We start from the raw sequence: 20,177 nt of genomic DNA, 5'->3' as shown, positions 1-20,177 counted from the left end.
GGACTTGGGAAGAGATGAGCACAGTCGGTTCTTGCAAGTAGGCAAGGGCCAGCTCCAGCGTGTCACTGGGTGAATATACCTGCCTCCCCCCGAGCCCAGTACGGCCAGTAAAGGCCTTTAGACATGTCTAAGGAATGGAAGAGGGCTGAGAAACCTGCTTCTCCAGCCGGGGGCCCGCCTAGCCCTGAGAAGCTGCGGTTAATCTTTAAGCCAGCCTTGCAAACAAGGGCAGCCATTTCGCCTGGCTTCTGCTGTTGACTGGCTGTGGCACCTCAAGCCTCAAGCAGCCCCTTTCCCCTTTGGCCTCAGTTTATCACCGGAAGAGCTACTATTCATCTAGCACAACCTGACCATCCTCACACTGGTCAGTTTCAGCCTTCCCAGGAATCTTCTCTGGCCACGTTCACTCCGGTTTTACAGGTGAGGGGGCTGGGCTGGGAAGTTGATGGACTTGTCCACCCCACAACAGAGGGGCAGCTAGCCTAGATGCAAACCTAGATCAGTGTAGAGTAAGGCTTTGCTCATTCCTGGTCTCCTGGAAGGTATTTTGTACCCAGAGGCCTTTGCCTTCCACATTCTAGGGTGCTCCTCCCGGTTCCTCTCAGCGGGGACCTTTGCCCAGGGAATAGAAGCCTGGCAAAGGCTTCTATTTGTCTTTGACCTGGCTGGGCCTTAATTTCCCATCTGTGAAATGGGAGAACTTTCAAAGAAGGAACATGGAGGCAGGTGTGATATTTAAAGCAGGACCCAGGTCCACCTTTCCCTGTGCTAGGATTCCAGGACAGGTGAGGAGCCAAGGGTGGGGTGCCCAACCCCAAAAGGATAGCCCTGGAGCCTGTGCCAGGGGGTGATAGGGGAGTCTTTGTGGCCTAAAGCAGCATTTCCTCAATGTCCCGTTTCTCCGCTACACTTCCTGCCCTGGTTCAGAGATACTTAGCCTGTTTACTTACTTGGAACTGTGAGTGCCTCTCCGATGCCCTGGTCAGCCCCTCCTAAGCAGTAATAACCGGAACTAGGGCACTTCCAATGGGCTGCCAGGGATGTTTTTTCCTTACGCACTTAAAATGAACCCACAACTATTAAAATAAATGTCGCTCCTCCCCACCCTGTCCCTCCTGCTTCAGCCCCCACTTTGAGAAACTCAGGTTAAGGTTAAAGTCTAGGGCCTGGTTCTTGTCAGTGCCTCAGTTTCCCCATCTGTAAAGTGGGGCGATCTTCCGCCACTCAGGTCAGGTGGTGGTTAGGATTAAACCCTGAAGTCGAACTGAGCAGCTTATCCTGGCGCCTGGCCCAGAGCGGGCGCTCCACGCCCGCTGATATTATTACTAATTGTAATTTCGGGAGAGGCAGATTTGGGGCGTAAAGGGTGGGTGGGTTGAGGAGGGCATTTTGTCCTGGGGGCGGATGGGGCCCGCGGGGTGGGGCGCCCTGGCGGAGTGGGAGGCGGGGCTTATGTGCCCGGTGTCCCCACACCCCCCCAGACCCCGGCTTGGGCCGTGCCTGGGTCTCTCCCGGGTCACCGGCGGGGAATCCGTCCCCGCGCGCTTCCTCCTTCCTTCTCCTCCCGGCTGCCTGCCGGGCCCCTCCTCCCAGCTCGCGCGCTCCCTCCCTCCTCTTCCCCTCCCCGGGCCGCCGCCGCCTCCTTCTCCTCCTCCTCCCTTTCTCTCTCGATCTGTCTCTCCCAGCCCGGAATCCATTCCGGCCTGGGAGCCGGAGCGGCCAGGCCGCCGTCTGCCCTACCCGCCGGCCGTCCCGCGGTCCGCCCTTCCGTGCGTCCGTCTGCCGGTGCGCCCGCCCGCCCGCCGGCCCAGGTGAGCGCCCCCTGCCCCTCCGCGGGCCCCCCGTCCCGGCCAGCGCGGGGGAGCCCCCGCCCTGGACCACCTGGCGTCGGATCGCGGGCCCGCAGGGGCTCCTGTCCACCCCCCAATTCCCATCCCCCGGGCCGAGCCGCGATACCCGAGCGCCGGGCGGGCGCACGGGGCCATGCCCAGCGCGGCCTTTTGTTATGATGCCGCGGGGGGAGGGGACTGGGCGGGGGGACGCAGGGGTCCTGGCTGCGTGGGGACCCCCTCCAGCTAGTGCTCCCCATAGGAGCCCCCAGAGAAGCGGGTGAGCTGGGCCCTAGCCCCCGGGCCAGGTCTAGGCCAAATCTGAAATCTGAGCCAGTCGGCGCCGCCTCTGGCTGGGCTGCTCGGTCCTGCGCCCCCCGGCCCAGGGTGGGAGGTGGAGGGGCTCGGCAGGGCAGGCTGAGGGGCCCCGGGGTCAGGGCACCAGGCCGAACCACCAGGACCTCCCTGCCCTCATGGGGCCTCGGGTAGGGCCTGGTGCTGCCGGCCTGGAAGGGACTGGGCCAGACTGCGTCTAGTCTCCACTGCCCACAGCCCCCAGCCTCGCCCCAGAGCAGGCCCAGCCACCAGCCGGCTCAGAAGTTGGCAAAAGTTTTGGGTGTTGGCCACCGGGCCAGGTCCACTTGTCTGCCTGGGCTGGGATTGGGGGTGGGTTTGAGTCCTGCACCAGGGCTGCCACTTGCCCTGCTGTGTGTCCTCAGACAACTGCCTGCCTCTCTGAACTGGGGTCCTCATTGGTGGCAGGTGGGCCTGGCTGGAATTGCTCTGGTGGAAGGATGGGGTGAACAGAAGGGGCTCACCTTTGTGGTATCCTTTCAGCCCCTGTCCTTCAGGTGGACTTAGGAGTGGACAGAGCCTGTGTGTGCCCCTGGGCAAGGCCTTCTGAACTTCATGGACTCTGTACAATTTGGGGCAGTGGTTGCTGGGTCACCTGGGGTAAGTCCAGGCCCAGCCACAGCCACAGTGCAGCTGGGATCAGACTTGGTTTCTAGGGTGGGCCAGGCTGGTCCTGTTGCAGACCCTCTTCTCAGCCCCACTGGCTGGTGAGTCAAGGCACTGAGGCTTCTTGTCTTGCCCACTGACCTGGGCCAAGAGACTGCCCCACTAAGTCCCCATACATGAAATGAGAATCCTTAGGTGAAGATTCTAAGCGCTTCTGCAGGTAGAGGCTTGGCATGTAGTAGATGCTCAATAAATGAATTGTTCACTGGATGCATTGGCTGAGAAAGACGGGTGAGATGTGAGGTTGCTGGCTAGTTCATCCTAGAAGAAGATGGGTTGGTGCCTTGAGAAACAGCCCTGGCACCATCCTGCCAGCCAGCAGCTGGGTGACTGTAAGCAACTCACTTTTCCCTTCTGGCCTCAGTTTTGCCACGTATAAAACTGGGCCAATGGTAATGACAGCTGCCAACATCTACTGAACACCTTTTAGGAGGTAAGGACTCTTGTTTATCCTCATTTTGCTGATGGGGAAACTGAGGCTAAGAGAGGGGAAGTGACTTGACCAAAGTCATACAGTTGCAAGCTGGAATGAAAGCCCAGACCTCAGAGACCACGGTCTGGCTGCCCTTGCATCCCTCCAGTGATGGGGCAGCGGAGGCTCCCAAGACAGGACTGTGCACACAGCAGGGTCGGAAAAGACTGTTGTGCCAAGGGATTGAATGAAAGCCACGAGGCCTTTTTGGTGATGTGGTGATGTGGTCTTTCCACCCAAGGAAATGATTTACAGTGTGTCACCTCTCTCAGCTGACTGCCCGCCTAGGCCCTCCCGCGTGCCCCTGGGCCTTTGCTTCTAAACAGCGTCCCTCCCAGAGCACCCTCTCCTCCAGGTGCTGCTTATCTACCCTTGCCCCACCAGGCTTAGCTTAGGCCCATCTCTTCTAGGAAGAAGAGCCCTGGCTCTCTCTCCCTGTCCCCTAGCTCTTCTTGGAGCATGACTTACCCACAGCTCAGCCTGGTTCCTGCTTTTGCTTCTCTGATTGTGACCTGGGGGGCGGGGTGGAGGGCTGTCTGGCTCCCTCAAGCCCCAGGAACCAGAGAGGAGATGGCTCAGTGACCTGTTGAGGGACCCTATGCCCATCTCTGTTGTCCTCAGCTGACCCCATTTTCTCAAACCTCCCCATGTATAAGCATTTGTGACCCCTGTATTGAGCACCTGCTGTGTACCAGGAACTTGGAACTGGGGCTGAGCAGTATTGTGCTGGAGTTAGCAGGGAGTGGGAGCTGTGGGAGTCTTGGAGGCTTCTAGAAGGTGGCAGGGCCTGAGCTGAGGACTAGCAAGAGTTCACCCAGCAAAGAAGGGGAGAGGGAGCTCTTTTTCCCTTCCTAGGGGCCCTGGGGTGGTGGGGTGTGGTCAGCCTGGTTGGATACTTGCTGGGAGCCTGGGAACAGGTCCTTGGCCTGCCATAAGTTTGAATCTGGAGGGTGAACAAAGTTGCAAACAAGTTGCCAGTTGAGTTACTGTATAATCACAGATATGATAAGGGCTCAGGGAGAGAGGCCTGGGGTACAGAGGAATCTTGAAGGAGGCATGTAGGGGTTGACCAGGCATAGAGTTAGGGAAAGGGCTTGCCAGGCAGCAGGAAGTGCACGTGCAAAGGCCCTGGGGTGTGTGCCAAGATGTGTCCTGTCATGGAGAATCAGTGGGAGAAGCTGTGAGGCTGGAGTGTACACAATGAAGGGGAGTGGGTAAGAGGTAGAACGAGCGGGTGTATCAGCAGGGCCGGACCATGCTGGGGCCTTGTGGGCCCTGGGGAGGAGTTTGGCCTTCATCGTCACACAGAGGGCTGATTGGTGTCCCCTGTGTGAACAGCGTCAGGCTGGAGACCAGAGGTACAGAGCTGACCAATAGAAAGATCTGACGATAGAACTAGATTTGTGGGCTGGACTCCAGTATTTTATGGAGGCCTAGATCAGGTCTCAAGAGGATCGGGTATTTGAGGCTGGGCTTTGGAAGTGGAGTAGAAGTTCACTAGCAGCGAGGCTGGAGAGGATGAGAGCCGGGGGTGTGGGAAGTGCAATGCTGGGTGGCTGGAAGCTGGGAGTGAGGTGGGGAGCAGGGAGGGGTCAGCCCAAGAGATGGGGACCAAAGATTTGATAAGGGCTCAGGAGTCAGACAGGCCTGGGTTTATGTTGCAACCGTCCCACTTGCTGTGTGTCTTTGGATCATTTACTGTATCTTTTGAGAGACTTAGTTTCTCTGTCATGAAAATGGGGACAATAGCTATCTCCTTGTTAGATTAGGGTTAAAGGAGGGCTGTGTGCCCAGTGTCTGGTACCGGTAGGTACTTGGCAAATGGGACCTGCTTTGCACTGTTGCACTGGACAGGTCACTTGGCCTCTCTGGGTCTGGCCCTGCCATCTCTGTGGTCAAGCCTTTGCCTGGGTGATCTCATTGAGTCTGAAGATGCCGGTTGGGGCAGGGCTGGCTCAGGAGAGGATGTTGGCAGCCAAGGCTGCCAATGTGCAGGGTGACTTTGAGCCCTGCCCTGCACTCTCTTTGCCTTCTCTGTGTGTGAAGAGGCTGAACTGGGGAGAATGCCATGCGTCTAGCCTAGCCCCGCTTCTTCAAAGCCTGCCTTTGGTGTGATTGGCCCCATTTTCCAGTTGTAAGTACTAAGGCCCGGGAAGGGAAAGCCACTTGCCTAGGGTCTCCCAGTTGCCAAGTGACAGGGTCAGGCCTTGGCTGTAGGGCTCTGGACTCCTAGTCCAGTAGAGCCACTGAAAAAGGCTGCCACTTCCCTGCTCTGGGCCTTTTGCCGGAGCTTCATTTCCTGCCTCGGTGTGTGTCCCCACATCTCTATCTCCCTTCGGATTCCCACAGCCCTTTCCTTCCCCTCCATGGCTCCCACCCCTTATCTCCATGGAAAACCCCTCTGGCTTCCCCTTGAACTCCTGGGGGCCACTTCCTCTGGGGAGCCTCAGTTTCTTCATCCCTGAAGTAGGATAGTGAGTCATGGTTCCCAGGATGTCCCAAGAGGACAGAAATAAAGTGCTTAGCACACATTAGGGACTCAATCAGTGGAGGCGGGGGAGGGCCAGGCACCTGCTCAAGTCCTGCCTCCTCTGGCAGCTGATTCCCTGTCCTGTGATTCAGTTTCTGAAGCTGTGAAATGGGCCTAGGGCTTGTACCTAGTAAGGCTAACAAGAGGATGGTATGAGGCTGTACCTTAGGTCCCCACCTGATGGCTGGCTCCGTGTCTCTGTTCCTGGGGGAGGGATACCCAGTAGAGGCCTCCTCTGTGTTCAAGGCCTCATTCCCCGCTGTTTGTCCAAAGCCAAGTCACTTAGTCTCTCTCATCCTCAGCCTCTGCACACCTCCCTTGTGAGGATTAAATCAGCTAATGTATTCCCAGTGGCTCAAATCTACTGGGTGCTTGGAAATTTTTATATTTTTCTTTCCCCATCCTTTTCCCTCTTGGGGACTCAGATATTATCTAGTTTAGGGAAGGCTCTGAGCTTTCATCCCCCTGGCCTAGAGTGCTGTGTTGAGAAGCATTCTGAGGCTTAGTCTTGGCTTCATGGGAAAGAGTGCTGTGATAGATTAGTCATGTCTGCCATGGGCAGAGGATAAGAGAATATTGTATGTGTGCCATGAGTTTGTCATTCTTGATCTATTCTGACCTTCTCCTTTCACAGATGGGGGGATTGAGGCCAGAAAGACCCAGGGCAAATCATCTAAGCTGGGAAAAAAATGCAGAGCTCTTGTCTTTGATCCAGGACTCTCCCCAGCCAGCCAGCCTCCTCCTTCCCACAGTACAGCCTGGTAAGGCTGAGTCAGGGATAGATGACTGGGGAGGATCTCAGAGCTGGGAGCCAGACCTCCATCTCCCTACTCCTTGCTTTGGGTCCCTGAGCAAGTGACCTTCCCCCAACCTTGGTTCCTTTGGTCTTCCTTCTCCCTTAGAACTACTCAGAGAAGTTCCAGAGTAAAAGGAGAAGCCAGAAGGGAGGAGAAGTTGAATGATCTTGGCCAAATCCCTTCCTGTCTGGTCCTCAGTTTCCTCAGTATGGTGAGGACTCCTCCCATTGAGGCTCTGTGATGGTAACCCTAGCTGGGGAGTGTTCCAGGGGCAGGCCCAGTGGAGTCCTCTTAGATGCTCATGTAGGGGTGGGGATGTCTGTGGTGGGTGGGTGGTGATATCTGTGGACCCACTGAGAAACTTTAGGAATGGGTTCTTTTGAACCCTTGGACCTGCTGGGCTATGAGGCTGACAGACAGAATCCAGTGGCTGGGAGTGGAAATTAAGCTGGAGTGGCTTCGGGAAGCATGGCTTCCCTGTTGGGGTCTGATTAGCTTCTCTTAGGCTGCTTTGCCCAAATTCATGGCCTTGACTTTTGCCTTATCTGATATTGATATCTTCATGTCATGCCCTTCTGAGCTGGATCATAATAAGGTGACCCATCGTGTCCCTTGCTCCATCCTGGCAGCAGTCAAACTCTTATTCCTGTTACATGGAAAAGGAAACTGAAGCTCAGAGAGGCTAAGAGCTGGGGCCATAGGAGCGCAGCAAAGTGAGGTGTGAGCCCAGATTACTGGTTGCTGAGTAATTTGTGGGGATCTGATTCCTATTAAGTGTGTACCCAATGTGGCTAAAACTTTTCCCAGGTATAGGAGGGGTGTGTTGCTGGGGGCAGGTGACCCTGACTCTCTGGGTTCCAGCTCTGGCTGATGGATTCCCCAGTCGGACCTGGAGTACTGGGATCTTGAGTGCTCAAGGGTGCTTATGCCATAAAGGGTAATGGAATTAGCAAAGCCTTTGAAGGCAGTTGGTTCTGGGTTCATATCCTGGCTTGGCCACTTGTTTGCTGTGTATGATTTTACAGCTTAGAACCTCAGTTTCCCCATCTGTGAAATGGGGATGATGAGGCTGGCACCAGCTTTGACAAGATAGCATGAGGATCCAGTGAGCCAATGTGTGCCAAGTGCTTGGGTGTGGGGCCTGCACTCAGGAAGTGTGTGATATTTATGAATGCCTGTTAGAAAGGTGATTCCCTGATGAGGCAGGAATCCTGGGCCTCTGCAGGTCGATTGATCCAGAAATCCCCAGGGCAGTGACCGGCCACCTTTGTCTGTGGTTGGCTTGTTCTGTGGGGAAGGGAGTAGGGGGAAGATTAACTAGAGACAGACAAACTTGGTGGCTGGATCCATTGGAAGCCATGAGCTCCCTCCAACCTCCCTGAGCCTGGCTCCTGCCTTAGCCCTTGCCTGCCTGTGACCTAGCATAGCCTCCCAGTGCCCTGATGCCTCACCCTGGCCTCCCTCCTCCCCCTCACTGAATGGGCCCCTCTCTTCAAAGGTGGATTCTATTTGAGCATCCTTGCCTGTTTGACCTGAGAGGCAGGAGCTGTTCTTGCTCTTGTTTTTTGTGAGGCAGCTGAAGCTCAGAGAGAGGCAGGGATGGGCTTAGGCTGCACATCAAGGGCTGTAGCTATCTTCCTGCCTGCCCGGGATTGTCGGGCCACACACCTTTGCCTCTGCAGCTCCCACTGCCTGGTGTGCCCTCCCTCTCAGTACCCCTCCAGTGGCTGAGATGCCTCTGGCTTCAGAAGGCCTTCGTGACCACCCTCCCAGTCCCACTGAGTCCATGAGTCCGTACTGACCCCACATCTGCCACTGAACTTCACCTTGTCCCTTCTTTGCCCTTTCTCATGGCTCTGACACATTCTGCCTTAGATGGCAAGTCATAGGATTCTTTTTGCCTCTAAGGGAATATGGTAATCATCACTCGCAAGGGCATAGCCCTTTACAAAGAACTTCCCGCAGTTACCTCTGTGCATCCCTATCACCAGCAGGGCTGAGACAGGCAGAACCACCGTCATAAACTTTGTGTGGCAGATGAGGAAACTGTGACCTCAAGTCAGGGTCATGCCAGGTGCTCTCTCTGCTTGGGCAAAAGGAACTGGACTCTTGCCCCACCGAGCCTGTCTCCTCAGTCCGGAACCCCTCTCCCAGAGCCCTGTGAAAAGTATGACTTATTGTCAAAAGGAGGATTTGGAGGTTCAGAGAGGTAAAGTGATTTGCCTGAGGTCACGCAGCTCTGAAGGAACTTGGAGGGTTCCTTCTAAGAATCAGAGAAGAGGCAGATTAGGCCAGTTTTCTTCCCACTTCTGAAGGGAGGACCAGACACGCCCGGGACCCTGAAGGAGCAGTGAGCCACGGTGAGCCCTTGTGGTCCCTTCAGCCAGCGTTCGTTCCTCCAGCACAGAGTTGAGCCCTTCTGCAGTGCCAGGCAAATGGTTGTCTCATGCTCACAGCAGCCCCGCAGGGTAGTGGTCCCGGCCCCATTTCACCAAAGAGGAAGCTCAGGAGCCAGGGGACTTGCCCAAGGTCATCCAGTGCATGGATTTGAACCCAGGGCCTCCTGGGCATGCCAGGCCTGCCCTGCTTCATCTGGACTGAGCCCTCCTCTGCTTCCACAGACCCTTGATCAGCCCTCTAGCCCTCCCCACAGTTCCTCACTGGGCAGCGTGAAGACCGGGAGACTTCCCCTCTACCTCCAACTGCTGTCACCCACTAGCTGCGTGGCTTTGGTGAGTCAGTTTAACCGCTCTGTGCCTCAGTTTCCCCATCTGAAAAATGAGCCTAGTGGTAGAACCCACCCCATGGGCTTGTTCCAAGGATGAAGTCTTGCGTCCAATGCTCTCAGCAATGCCAGCACATAGTAAGTGCTCGATGCGTGTTGTTATTTTATTGTAATTTGTATTGACCTGGGGAAGAAGGGAAAGACCACCCCGTTATCCAGATAGGAAGATGGAGAGAAAGGAAATAACATCCGCCAGGTCACAATGTGATGTCACAGCCAGAAGTCTCTTGGGGCGCATTCTGCTTTCCAGAGGGGGAACTGAGGCCTGGAACCTGAGAAGGGACTCAATCAAGGTCCTAATTTCTTGCCTTCAGTTTGGGTTGCAGCCTCCTTGTCCACCTGCTTGCCCTGGGACTATGGGTCAGTTGCTTCCCCTCGCTGAGGCTCAGTTTCCTCATCTGGGAAATGAGGGTAACAAGCGTGCATCCGGTGGGGCTGGGCTGGGGACTGGGTACAGTCATCTCCATAAAGCATTTAGTTCAAGGCCTGGCCTGGAGGCAGCACTCAACAAATAGCTGCAGGGACGGACTTCCAGGGCTCCATTTTCTCATCTGTGCCATGCTCTGTGCATGTTTCTGGGGAGACAGTTCCATCACGCCTCGCCAGTGTGGCTCCTCAGTCTCTTAGAAGCCACCCTAGGCAGGGGCAGGGGCTGGGGAGGTGAGGTCTGGCTTTCTCTTCTGCCTGGGAGGTCAGGGCTGTGCCTTGTGGACCTTTTCCCTGAGTTGTGCCAAGTCCTCAAGGCTGGGCGTGGTTGGGAGGCTGCACCAATCCCCACCAGGCCTTCTGGGTGCCCTGTGGTTGCCAGCACCCAGATCCTGCCACATCACTGCATCTGCCTGCCTTTGCTGCCACGTGCCCCAGGTGGGGCTTCTCTTTCTGAGCCTTGGTTTTCTCACCTATGAGATGGGGTCAGGAGTCTTCCTCACCAAGCTGTTGGGAAGGCTTGATGAGCTCATTCTCCCCATGCCAGGCCTATAGACAGTGTCACTGTTAATGGGCATGGCTGTGAGGACGGGTAGGATCCTGACTGGCAGGAGGGGCGAACAGCATCCTGGGTAGAGGATACACATGAGCACAGGCTTGGAGGTGGCACAGTTTGGGGAGCACCCTGTAGCCAGGTGGGTGAAGTGGGAGAGGACCCCATAATGTGGGGATTTGGACTGGTGCTGGGTGAAATGGGCAGGATCTCAGCGCCAACTGTGGTGATTTTGGGTGATGCTGACTCCCCTGCCCTCTAAACTTTAGATTTCTGTTTGAAGCCTCGGGAGCAGCCTCCTGCCCTCCCCACCCCCACCCCGCCAGGTGTTCCCGAAGGCCCCGGAACCAGATGAGACATAGTTCTATTTGGGGACAATACTGCTGTTCCCGTTTCTCTCCTGTGCCCTAGTTTTAGAAATGGAGTGGGTTTGGTTACCAGTTGGCCATTTGCAGAGAGCTCCCCCCTCCGCCCACTCCACCCATACCTTAGAGCTGTGGGCATCACGGGCAAAATAGGACTCAGTGCTGTCACTGGGAGCGGCTCCTGGGCTCTGCCCCTGGGTTCTCTGGGTAGGGAGTTGGCAGCTGGACTCTCGCTTGTCCACCGGTGATATCTGGGCCTTGTGATGGCTGCTGGGAACCCTAAGGATGTGCTTGGGACATAGCTTATATTTTGGGGGAGCCAGACACAGACCCCAATAATTTTCCTATGGCACCACGGGGTAGGGGCCATATGAACTATGGTAGCCCAGCACAATGCCAGGAGAGCTTCCCGGAGGAGGTGATACCTGGCCTGGGTCTTAAAGGGTGAGCAGGAGCTCATGAGAAAAAAAATAAGGGCAAGGGTGGGCCAGGAAGAGGGTACCGTGTGCACAAAAGCCTGAGGGTAGGTAGTAGCCAGGAGGTGTGGATAGCCGGGGAGGTGGGAAGCAGCAGGCGTGTATGGGGGTTAAAATGTGGCTTGGCTGATCAGGCAGAGCCTCACACTCTCACAAGGCACTCAGGCTTGGGCCTGGGGCTGATGAGAGCAGAGCAGGTTGAGGCTGAACTCCTGCTGCAGGTGTGGAGGACAGGGAAGGATCAGATCAGCCTCAGGGGCTCAATGACTTTTGCCAAGTAAAGGCAGCCCACAGAGGCTAGGGTTCAAGACAGGGATCAAAAACCTCTCCCTGGGGCAAAAGGTAGAGGCTGGCCTGGGTCCTTGGAGGGAGTGGGTCGGGGAAGACTTCCTGGGGGAGGAGATACTCTGATGGAAGGATGGGAGGGACCTCTAGCGGGGGATAGAGCTTGACAAAGGGCCTGAAGGTGCCTCTTGGAGGTCCGAGGAGCCGTGGAGTCTGGACTTGGGTCAGTTGGCTGGTGGCAACGGGTAGAGGGCCTGGGGGGCCTGCTCCTCCGGCAGTGAGGAGGGGCTACTGGACGAGAGTCATGTGTCCCACGTTCTGGGTAGTGCCTAACTCAGGGTCAGTGTGGCTTCAGTGAGGTGACCCTGGTGGCCACACTGAGAACAGATGGGCCTGGAGAGAAGGGGAGTACTGGCAGGGGAAATGACCAGGTCTGGGATGGACAGGGGAGTGGTGGGGGGCAGGGTGGGAGCCTCTGCCCCTGGGTCCTTCTGCCTGTCCATCCTTTTCTCGAAGACTCCCACCTGGCAGGAAGTGGTGGAGACGTGGTGCAACCCAACTGGCAGATTCCCAAGGTGCCTCGGGCTTTGGGCAAAGGCTGTGGGGTTAGGGCCTGGCCTAAGGGCTGTGGAGTTAGGGCCTGGCCTCTCTTCCTTTTCGGGTAAACCTCACCAGGGCAAAGCTCCCCTACTCAGGTGAAGGGCTAGGCCTGATGGCCTCTATAAAGACCCCCTCTTCCCTCTTGAACCCAGAGGGTCTGGACTCTAGACAGGGGGAGTTGAGAGCCTTGGCTGTTGGCACTGGTGCCAGGTGAGCCTGGATTAGAATCCAGGCTTTGTTACCTGCTGGCTGGCAGACGTTGGCCTTTGAGAGCCTCAGTTTCCCCATCCGCAAAAATGGGGGTCACACTAGAGCTTCCCTCCTACGGCTCCTGAGAAAATGAAATGATCCTGTGAAGAGCTGTGCCAGCACTCTGCCCGCCTCAGGGGTCTGTGACTAGAGCTGTTGCTCTAGCCGGCTCGGGGACTGAGATTTGCTGGGCTGTGGAGGGCGGCTTCCGGTCTACCCTGGGCTCTCAGCACAGAGGACAAAGCCCCTTTGTGGAGGGCGGATGGAGCCTGAGAGCCCCCGTACTTGGGGAGCAGGGGACTGCTTGCCCCTTCTCTTCACTCAGCTCCCCCGGGAGAAGGACCTTCCTCAGACACAGAGGGTGGGAAACGAAAGTTGGGCTGTGCAGAAGGAGAGGCTGGGCTGGCTGCGGCTGCCCCCCCTGCTCACTCCTCCATCCATCCATCCATCCATCCGTCCATCCATCCATGATCAGGTACTCACTCCATGCTGGGCTGTGTGCCTTTGGCCAGTGTCTGTTCTGACCCGCTGGTACCCAAGCATCCCAGCTATTCATTGTTTTGAATATTATACCTGCTGCAGAGTATTCAACTATAGGGAAGACAGAAGTGGCCCCGTCCCCATGAGACGGGTTCTCACACAGTGAGTTTTGTCAGCAGATCTGTGATCATCCATGCTAGGAAGCAGAAGCTGAAGATCCTCACTGAGACTGGGGTTTGAGGGAGGCTTTCTGTGAGGAAGTGGCTTTGGAGCTGAGACTTGGAGAACAGAGTTGGCCGGGTGTATCAAGAAACAGGTGGTCGAGGCAGGCCTGTCTGAGCAGGTGGCTGAGTCCTGAAGACCTGAAGGAGGCAAGAGAGTTGAGTGAGCCTCCCGATGCACTGTAGGGGACTGTATCTCTTCCTGCTGGGGACCCGATGCCCTGCATATGCGATGTGTTCAGTGGTTAGTGAGGATTTTGATTACTCTTGTTTTTGTGGGGAGTAAGGGCCTGTGTGTGGGTTCAGGCTCACAAGGGAGGCAAGTGTAGGTGCGGGTGGAGTGTGCTGCCGGTGCAGGAACAGCAGGTGCAAAGGCTCTGAGGCAGGAGTATGCTAGCTTCTCAGGGAAGGGGCAGGCGGCCGGTGTGGATGGAATAGAGTGAGGGGAGGGATGGGGTTGGTGGAGGCCACTGAGGGCCCTGGAGGCCTCTGTGACGACTTTGGCCTTTGTGTCAGGAGTGTGGGTACTGTGGGTGGTATTAAGCAGGAGCGAAGGGTTCAGACATTTCAGAAGGGTTCCCTGCTCCATGTTAGCCAGTCTGAGAGGAGGAGGCTGGGTCTGGCTGAGGATGTGGTCATGGTGGGAGGGAGGGAAGTGGATTCAGAGTGTGTTGGAGGTGAAACTGACAGGGCTTGGAGCTGGGGAACAGCAGGACAAGAGGAATCATCGTTCCTCTTTTGGGCAGCTGGTGGTGAAGGGCAGCATCCCCTCACAGACAACGGTGGGCTTCTGGTCCATGTGGGCCGCCCTCCCCACGTGCATCTGGAGCTACACAGCCCCAGGGCTTCCCTACCTGGCCCCGAGCGCTGGCCCAAGTCCTCGGTCCTGCAGCTTCTGATACTGGATGTACCTTAGGCGAAGCTGGCAGGATTCTACCCATTTTACAGGTGAAAATACTGAGACTGTGAGCGGCACACCCATGGCCTGGGTTACACAGAGGGGCAGGGGTGGGTCTCAGCCTCCCCAGGACCAAGGGGGGCTATGGACTTGGGGAATATGGACTCTGTCCCCTAAACGCCAGCCAGCGACTTCAGAGCATACCTGGGACAGTACCTGTCTCAGGGAGATGGAGGCTGCACAGTGTGACCTTGGGGATGGGGCCAGGAGGCCTGAACTCCAACTTGCCATGTGAATTGGGCCTCAGCTTCCCTTCCTGTGAAATGGGCACAGTAACGGTCCCTACCTCGCAGTGCTGGCAGGAGGAGCCGACGAGGCTGAGTGTGAAGTGCTGGCCGGATGCCCTGCATGCGCAATGTGTTCAGTAGTGAGTGAGGATTTTGATGACTGTTGTTTTTGTGGGGAGTAAGGGCATGTGTGTGCGCCCGGGCTCTGGCCGTGGTCATCCCAGAGCTGGGCTTTGGGGAGGGGGCTAGAGGGCTGAGTGGCCTCTTACAGGTAACTCAGCACTTTGGGATTCACAGTCCTGGAATCCATCCCAACGCCACTTTCCACACAGGGAAACAGAGTCCAGAAGGGCTCGTGGATGCACTCAAGGCCCCCAGCACCTTGGGACAGATCAGGGTTTCCGTGCCGGGTGGTCTCTGCACAGCCCAGGGCTCACCTCTCCTTGCCCTGTTCAGGCGCTACCCACTTCCAGGCAGTATGCTTCCTTGGAGGGCTTCCAGGCCCTGCACAGGCCCCGGTGGGAAGGGATACAGGCCCCTACAGTGCAGGCCAGGGGCTGGGGTCTGAAAGAAGCCCCTTTTTTGCCTGGGAGGAAGCTGAAGAGCGGCCGGAGCTGGGACAGTTGTACTCTACAGGGTGTGAGTTGGTAGGAGCTCTGTGGCCCCCCTGCTGGGCCTCTGCCCTTTGTGGGCTGCAGGCCCCATCCCCAGTGCACCCCTCCATCTCTGTCGGTGTCCGCCCCAGCCTGCCGTCTCCACCCCAGCCCCACTGGCAGAGCCGGTTTGAGCCTACTGTCCCTGAGCATGTTCGCACCGCGGACACGGGACCAGACATGTTCTGGCTGCCCTGGCCCGCGCACGGCCCCTTGCTCACTCTTCACTCACTCCTCGCTCACTCAGCAAACATCCCCTGGGACCTCAGTTCCCAGCCTGGGCTGTGCTGGGCGGGGATCAGGGCCTAGAGTTGTCTCAGACTTGCGTATGCCCTGTGTAAGCCAGGGTGGGCAGAAGCTCTGCCCCAGAGATGGACCAGGCCGGTGGCAGAAGGGCATAGTGGCGGAGCATAGGCTGTGAGACTGGACAGATCTGGGGCCGAGGCCTGCCACCTCTTATTCCTGTGGGGCCCTGGGTGGGGCCCATCCGTCTATCCATCCCACAAATATTTTCTGTGCTCAACAATGTTCTACAGGCTGCAGATAGCAAGGAAACAACCAAAGATCCCTGCTTTTGCAAAACTCACATTCTAGAGGGGGAGACAGAAAAACACAACAAATAAGGAAACTGCACACATAGCCCATAAGAAGGGGGTAAGGGCCACGAATCCATAATGCAGGGAAGCGGGTGGGCCTGCTGGCGAGCTCATGGAGGATGGGTCGCAATTAGATGGTGGCCAGGGAAGGCCTCACACCTCAAAGAAGCTCACAACAAAGGAGGGGAGGAAGGAGCCATGCAGCTCCTTGGGGAGGGAACAGCCAGTGCGGAGACCCCGAGGCAGGGGAGAGCCTGGAGTGCTGGTGAAACTGAAGGGGGCCAGGGGTACAGAGTGAGAAAGGGGAAGAACAGGGGAAGAATGGAGGGAGAGGAGGGCAGATCAGGGAGGGCCCCTGAGCCATCTAAAATGCAGGCTTTGGACTTGGAGCGAGATGGGGTCACACGAGGGTTCTGGGCGCACCTGGCTACTGTGTGAAAAGCAGACTAGGGGGTGAGGGTGGTGGCGGGTGGACCAGTGAGGCGGCTGCTGCATTAGTCTGGGGGGTGGCGGTTCGCTCAGTAAAGTCAGTAACTTTCCTAAGGTCACACAGCAAGGAAGGGGTAGTTGTTGGGAGGGTTAAGGGTCCAAGCATTTTTTTTTCTTTGCATCATTTAAGTTAGTCTTGCTTTTCCCATTCTATGCTGGAGGTGTGTTCATAGAATGAGGCCCATGAACCCATCGCTGAGCCAAGCACCACTACCCGTGGCCAGTCCCGCCTCCTCCACACCTGTTCTATCCCATCCTATCTTGTGTCGTTTTAGAGCAAATCACAGGCATCATATTTCATATGTAAAATATTTCAGTGTGTATCTCTAAAAGACAAGGACTCTTGTGTTTAAAAAGTAGCCATACAACTATAGTCCATATAAAATAAGTTAACAATTTCTTTCTCTATCTCTCTCTCTCTCTTTTTTTTTTTTTTTTTGTGAGACAGGGTCTCACTCTGTCAACGAGGCTGGAGTGCAGTGGTGCGATCTCAGCTCACTGCAGCCTCAAGCTCCTGGGCTTGAGCGATCCTTCCACCTCAGCCTCCTGAGTAACTGGGACTACAGGTGCATACCACCACACCTGGCAAGTTCTTAAAATTTTTAATTTGTAGCGATGAGGTCTCTCTATGTTACCCAGACTGGTCATTCCTGAGTCAATTCCTGACTCAAGTGATCCTCCTGCCTCTGCCTCCCAAAGTGCTGGATTACAGGCATGAGCCACCGCCTAATGGCTAACTTCTTAATATCAGCAAAAGTCCCCTCCTCTCCCAGATACACTCTGGTGGTGCCACTGATGTCTCTGGGCTTCCCCTCCTTGCCATAAAGTGAGGTTCGTAATAGCCACCACTGTCATGCTATTGTGAGATCATTCAAGTAGGATGCCTAGCACAGGCCCAGCACATAGGTGCTCAACAAGGAATAGCTACTCCTACTATTTTGACTGATAGCAAACACTTAGGGCACACTTGCTAGGGTCTGGGCCCAGTCCTGTGTGCTTCACAGATACAAACATATTTAATCCTCACAACAGTCCTTTGAAGTAGATGATGTTTATCACTATTTTATGAGAGGGAGTGGAGCCACAGAGAGGTGGAGTAACTTTCCCAAGGTCACACAGCAAGGAAGGGCCAGAGCTGAGTTTTGAATCCTGGCAGTCTAGCTCTTAATCCCTATGTGGTGGAGGCTATGTGAGCCCAGAAAAGGGTGGGGGTCCCTCTCTCAGCTTGTGGGGGGGCAGGCAAGGTCAGACACTGCCTGTGGTCAGCCCCAAAGGGTACACTGTAGTTCATGGGGGGGCAGGGAAAGGGGAGGTGGTTGGTGGAGCTTAGGGGAGGGAAGAGCATGTGCAAAGGCTTGGAGGCTAGAGGGTAGTTAGGAGTTTAAGGGAGGGTCAAGGGATGGGAGCTTGTGGCAGGCCCCCTCCACCACCCCAGGTTGACCTTGGTCCTGTGATCACCAGGCTGGAGTGTAGAGCGTTTTTATCATCTTACGATCACCGTCCCCGGCCTTAGTCTCGGATGCCCTCTCCTTCCTCTGAGACCTGCCAGAGACCCCATTTCATGGATGAGTAAAGGGAGGCTGACCTTCCTGTGACCACACCGCCAGGGGTAGGCCACCTGCAGGCTTGAACGGGGCCGGGGGGTGGGTTTGGAGCTCAGACTGGGTTGTGTGGAGGGGCCTGGCCACTAGGCGCTCCTGCCCACCAGTGTCCCTGGAGGGAGATACTGCATGGGTGTGGGCGTGGAGGAGGGGGCACTGTGTGTTCCCAGAGCAGCTGGCAGGGAACAGCGGGTGCTGTGGGCAGGGGCCGGCTGGCGGCCATCTCCACAAAGCACATCAGCCATCAGCCATCGGGGTGGGGCAGCTGGGGGCTCTGGGAGAGATGACTTACCACTGGGAGAGAGCAAAACTTGTCACCTCAGTGTTCCCTGTGGTCCTTTACTGACGCTGAGCAGGGGTGGGGGTGCTGCTGAGGGCCTCTGTGTGCGGGTAGAGATGTCGGGGTCTCTGTGTGCGGGTAGAGATGCTGAAGCCCAGGTTAGCTCTTCTTGTTCTTCTTTTATTTTTTTCTGAGACAAGGTCTCACTCGGTTGCCCAGGTTGGAGTGCAGTCGTGTAATTGTAGCTCACTGCAGCCTCAAACTCCTGGTTGCAAGCCATCCTCCCACCTCGGCTTACCGAGTAGCTGGAACTCTTAGGTACCACTATGACCGGTTACATTTTTTTTTCTATTTTTTTGTGGAGATGGGGGTCTCGCTTTGTTGCCCAGGCTGGTCTCAAACTCTTGGCCTCAAGCGATCCTCCCATCTTGGCCTCCCGAGTCACTGGGATTACAGGTGCAAGCTGCTGCTCCGGCACACAGTGATTCTGATGGAAGCCTTCACTTGGCCACGTGGTGGTTAGCCCTCAGCAGGCCGGCTCAAAGTTTTGTTTCCTCTTCCAGTTTCTCCTCAGCTCAGTGCTTTGGGGCCTGGTGCCCCCAGAATCTTATCCTCAGTGCCATTGCCCCCAGCCCACACCCTTATTTCAGGGCAGGCCTTGGCCTTGTTGTGTGACCAAGGGCTGGCAGCCCCCTCTCAGCCTTAGCCTCCTCATCTGCCCAGGAGAAGGGCCCACAAAGGCTCCCGGGGGTTGGGGCTGTGACCTCCGGGCCTTGTGAGCTGCCCTACCCACCCCGAGACGGGGCTGCCTGCTGATAGACAGATAGATAGGGATGGTACCTGGAGTGGGGTGGGGAGGTCTGTGAAGCCTCCTCCCCCCTCCAACTCACCAGTCCCTAGATACTGTCTCCTTCTCAGTGACCTCACTCCGGGGCATGGGAGCTTGGAGGAGGGAGAGATGGTGGGAAGTGGGTATAGGGAAGAGGGAGGCACCCCCGTGTGCCTGTCTTTCCCCCATTTTGCTGCTGAGGAGACTGAGGCTGCAGGACTGAAATTGACATAGCTCCCTCACCTTTCTCTAAGCGGTCCCAGCTGCAGGCCCTGTCAAAGCCGTCCCACCTACCTGGGTCACACTCACCACCCTCTCTTCACAAACCGCTTAGCCTTTGGGCCTCAGCTGAGATACCCCCTCCTCTGGGAAGGCCACCATGGTTTAGGTGTCTCCTCTTGCCCCTCAGGCCCTTTGGAGCTGGAGATGACTGTCCCTGAGAAGACACTGGGGGAAGGGCCACTGTGCTCTGGCCTCCGGCTCCCAGGGGCCTGAGAAAAGCTTCCTGGCCCTGCTCTCAGTTTTGCAGGCCTTCGTGGCTTACATTGCTGAAATATCCCTCTGGGGGTCTCCCCTAGGCCCCCTCGTGCCTAGGCCAAGGGCCAGCAGTGACCCAGTTACACTGGAACCCACTCTGGCCAGACCTCGTTCTGGACAAGGCCCTGCCCACCTGACACTCTGGTCCGCCTGCGCCTCTGCACCCAGGCTCCCTCCTGAGCTGCCCTTGCTGTGCTCCTCACAGGGGAGGTAGGGGAGGGTGGGCTCTGGTGTCCCTCAGATCTGGTTGGCATCCTGGCTGTCTGCCCTCTGGCTGGGGCAGCCTCCTGGAGCCCCCGTGGCCTTGTGTGTGAAACGAGTGTGGCCACAGCTTGCTACAGGCTGCTGGCAGCTTTGGAAGGGAGCATGAACTCCAGGCAGAAGGATGTGAGGGGGAAAAACTGAGGGGGAGAAGCGTGGGTTTCTGCACTCCCGTCAGCACACCCCATTCCACCCCTGGCCTAGACCAGAGCAGCTGGTGACATTGGGTTTTGCCAGGAGGAGCCCAGGCTCCTTCCTTTGGCTGTTTCCAGGGCCCTGGGTGGCCGTCCTGGTTAGGAAGACATGCAGAGGGTTAGGGGTTGTCACTCGGCTGCTAAGAGTTGGGATCTCAGGCACACCATTTAACCCGTCTGTGCTTCGGTTTCCTCATCTGTGCGATGGGGTGATGAGTGTGGCGCATGGCAGGTGATGCGTGAATATCAGCCACCGCTGCTGTCAGTGTTCGTATCCCTTGCTGTGAAGCCCATGCCTTTCTGCATTTCTACACTTGTAGAAAAACACTGCGGGTGAGCAGGTCATTCTTTTTTTTTTTTTTTTGAGATGGAGTCTCGCTCTGTCTCTCAGGCTGGAGTGCAGTGGTGCAATCTCCACTCACTGCAAGCTCTGCCTCCCAGGTTCACGCCATTCTCCTGCCTCA

General features: G+C 56.5%; 1 protein-coding gene across 7 annotated transcripts in view; it reads left to right on the top strand.

Moving 5' to 3' along the window:
- Positions 1 to 283: 283 nt before the first annotated feature.
- Positions 284 to 20,177, top strand: part of SRC (SRC proto-oncogene, non-receptor tyrosine kinase) — a 62,684-nt gene continuing 42,790 nt past the window's right edge. For 5 of the 7 annotated variants that reach the window (XM_073006737.1, XM_008017925.3, XM_073006734.1 and 2 more), the window contains exon 1: positions 1,494 to 1,811. The gene's annotated coding sequence lies outside the window, so the exon portion shown is untranslated. Of the gene's footprint in view, positions 421 to 1,493; positions 1,812 to 2,760; positions 2,784 to 20,177 lie in introns of those variants that run through there. The other 2 variants (XM_073006730.1, XM_073006736.1) reach the window with 2 other exon arrangements.

Source organism: Chlorocebus sabaeus, chromosome 2, assembly GCF_047675955.1.
Source record: "Chlorocebus sabaeus isolate Y175 chromosome 2, mChlSab1.0.hap1, whole genome shotgun sequence".
Lineage (NCBI taxonomy): Eukaryota > Metazoa > Chordata > Mammalia > Primates > Cercopithecidae > Chlorocebus > Chlorocebus sabaeus.
The sequence above is the reverse complement of the archived record's forward strand: the minus strand, read 5'-3'. Positions and strand labels throughout refer to the sequence as shown.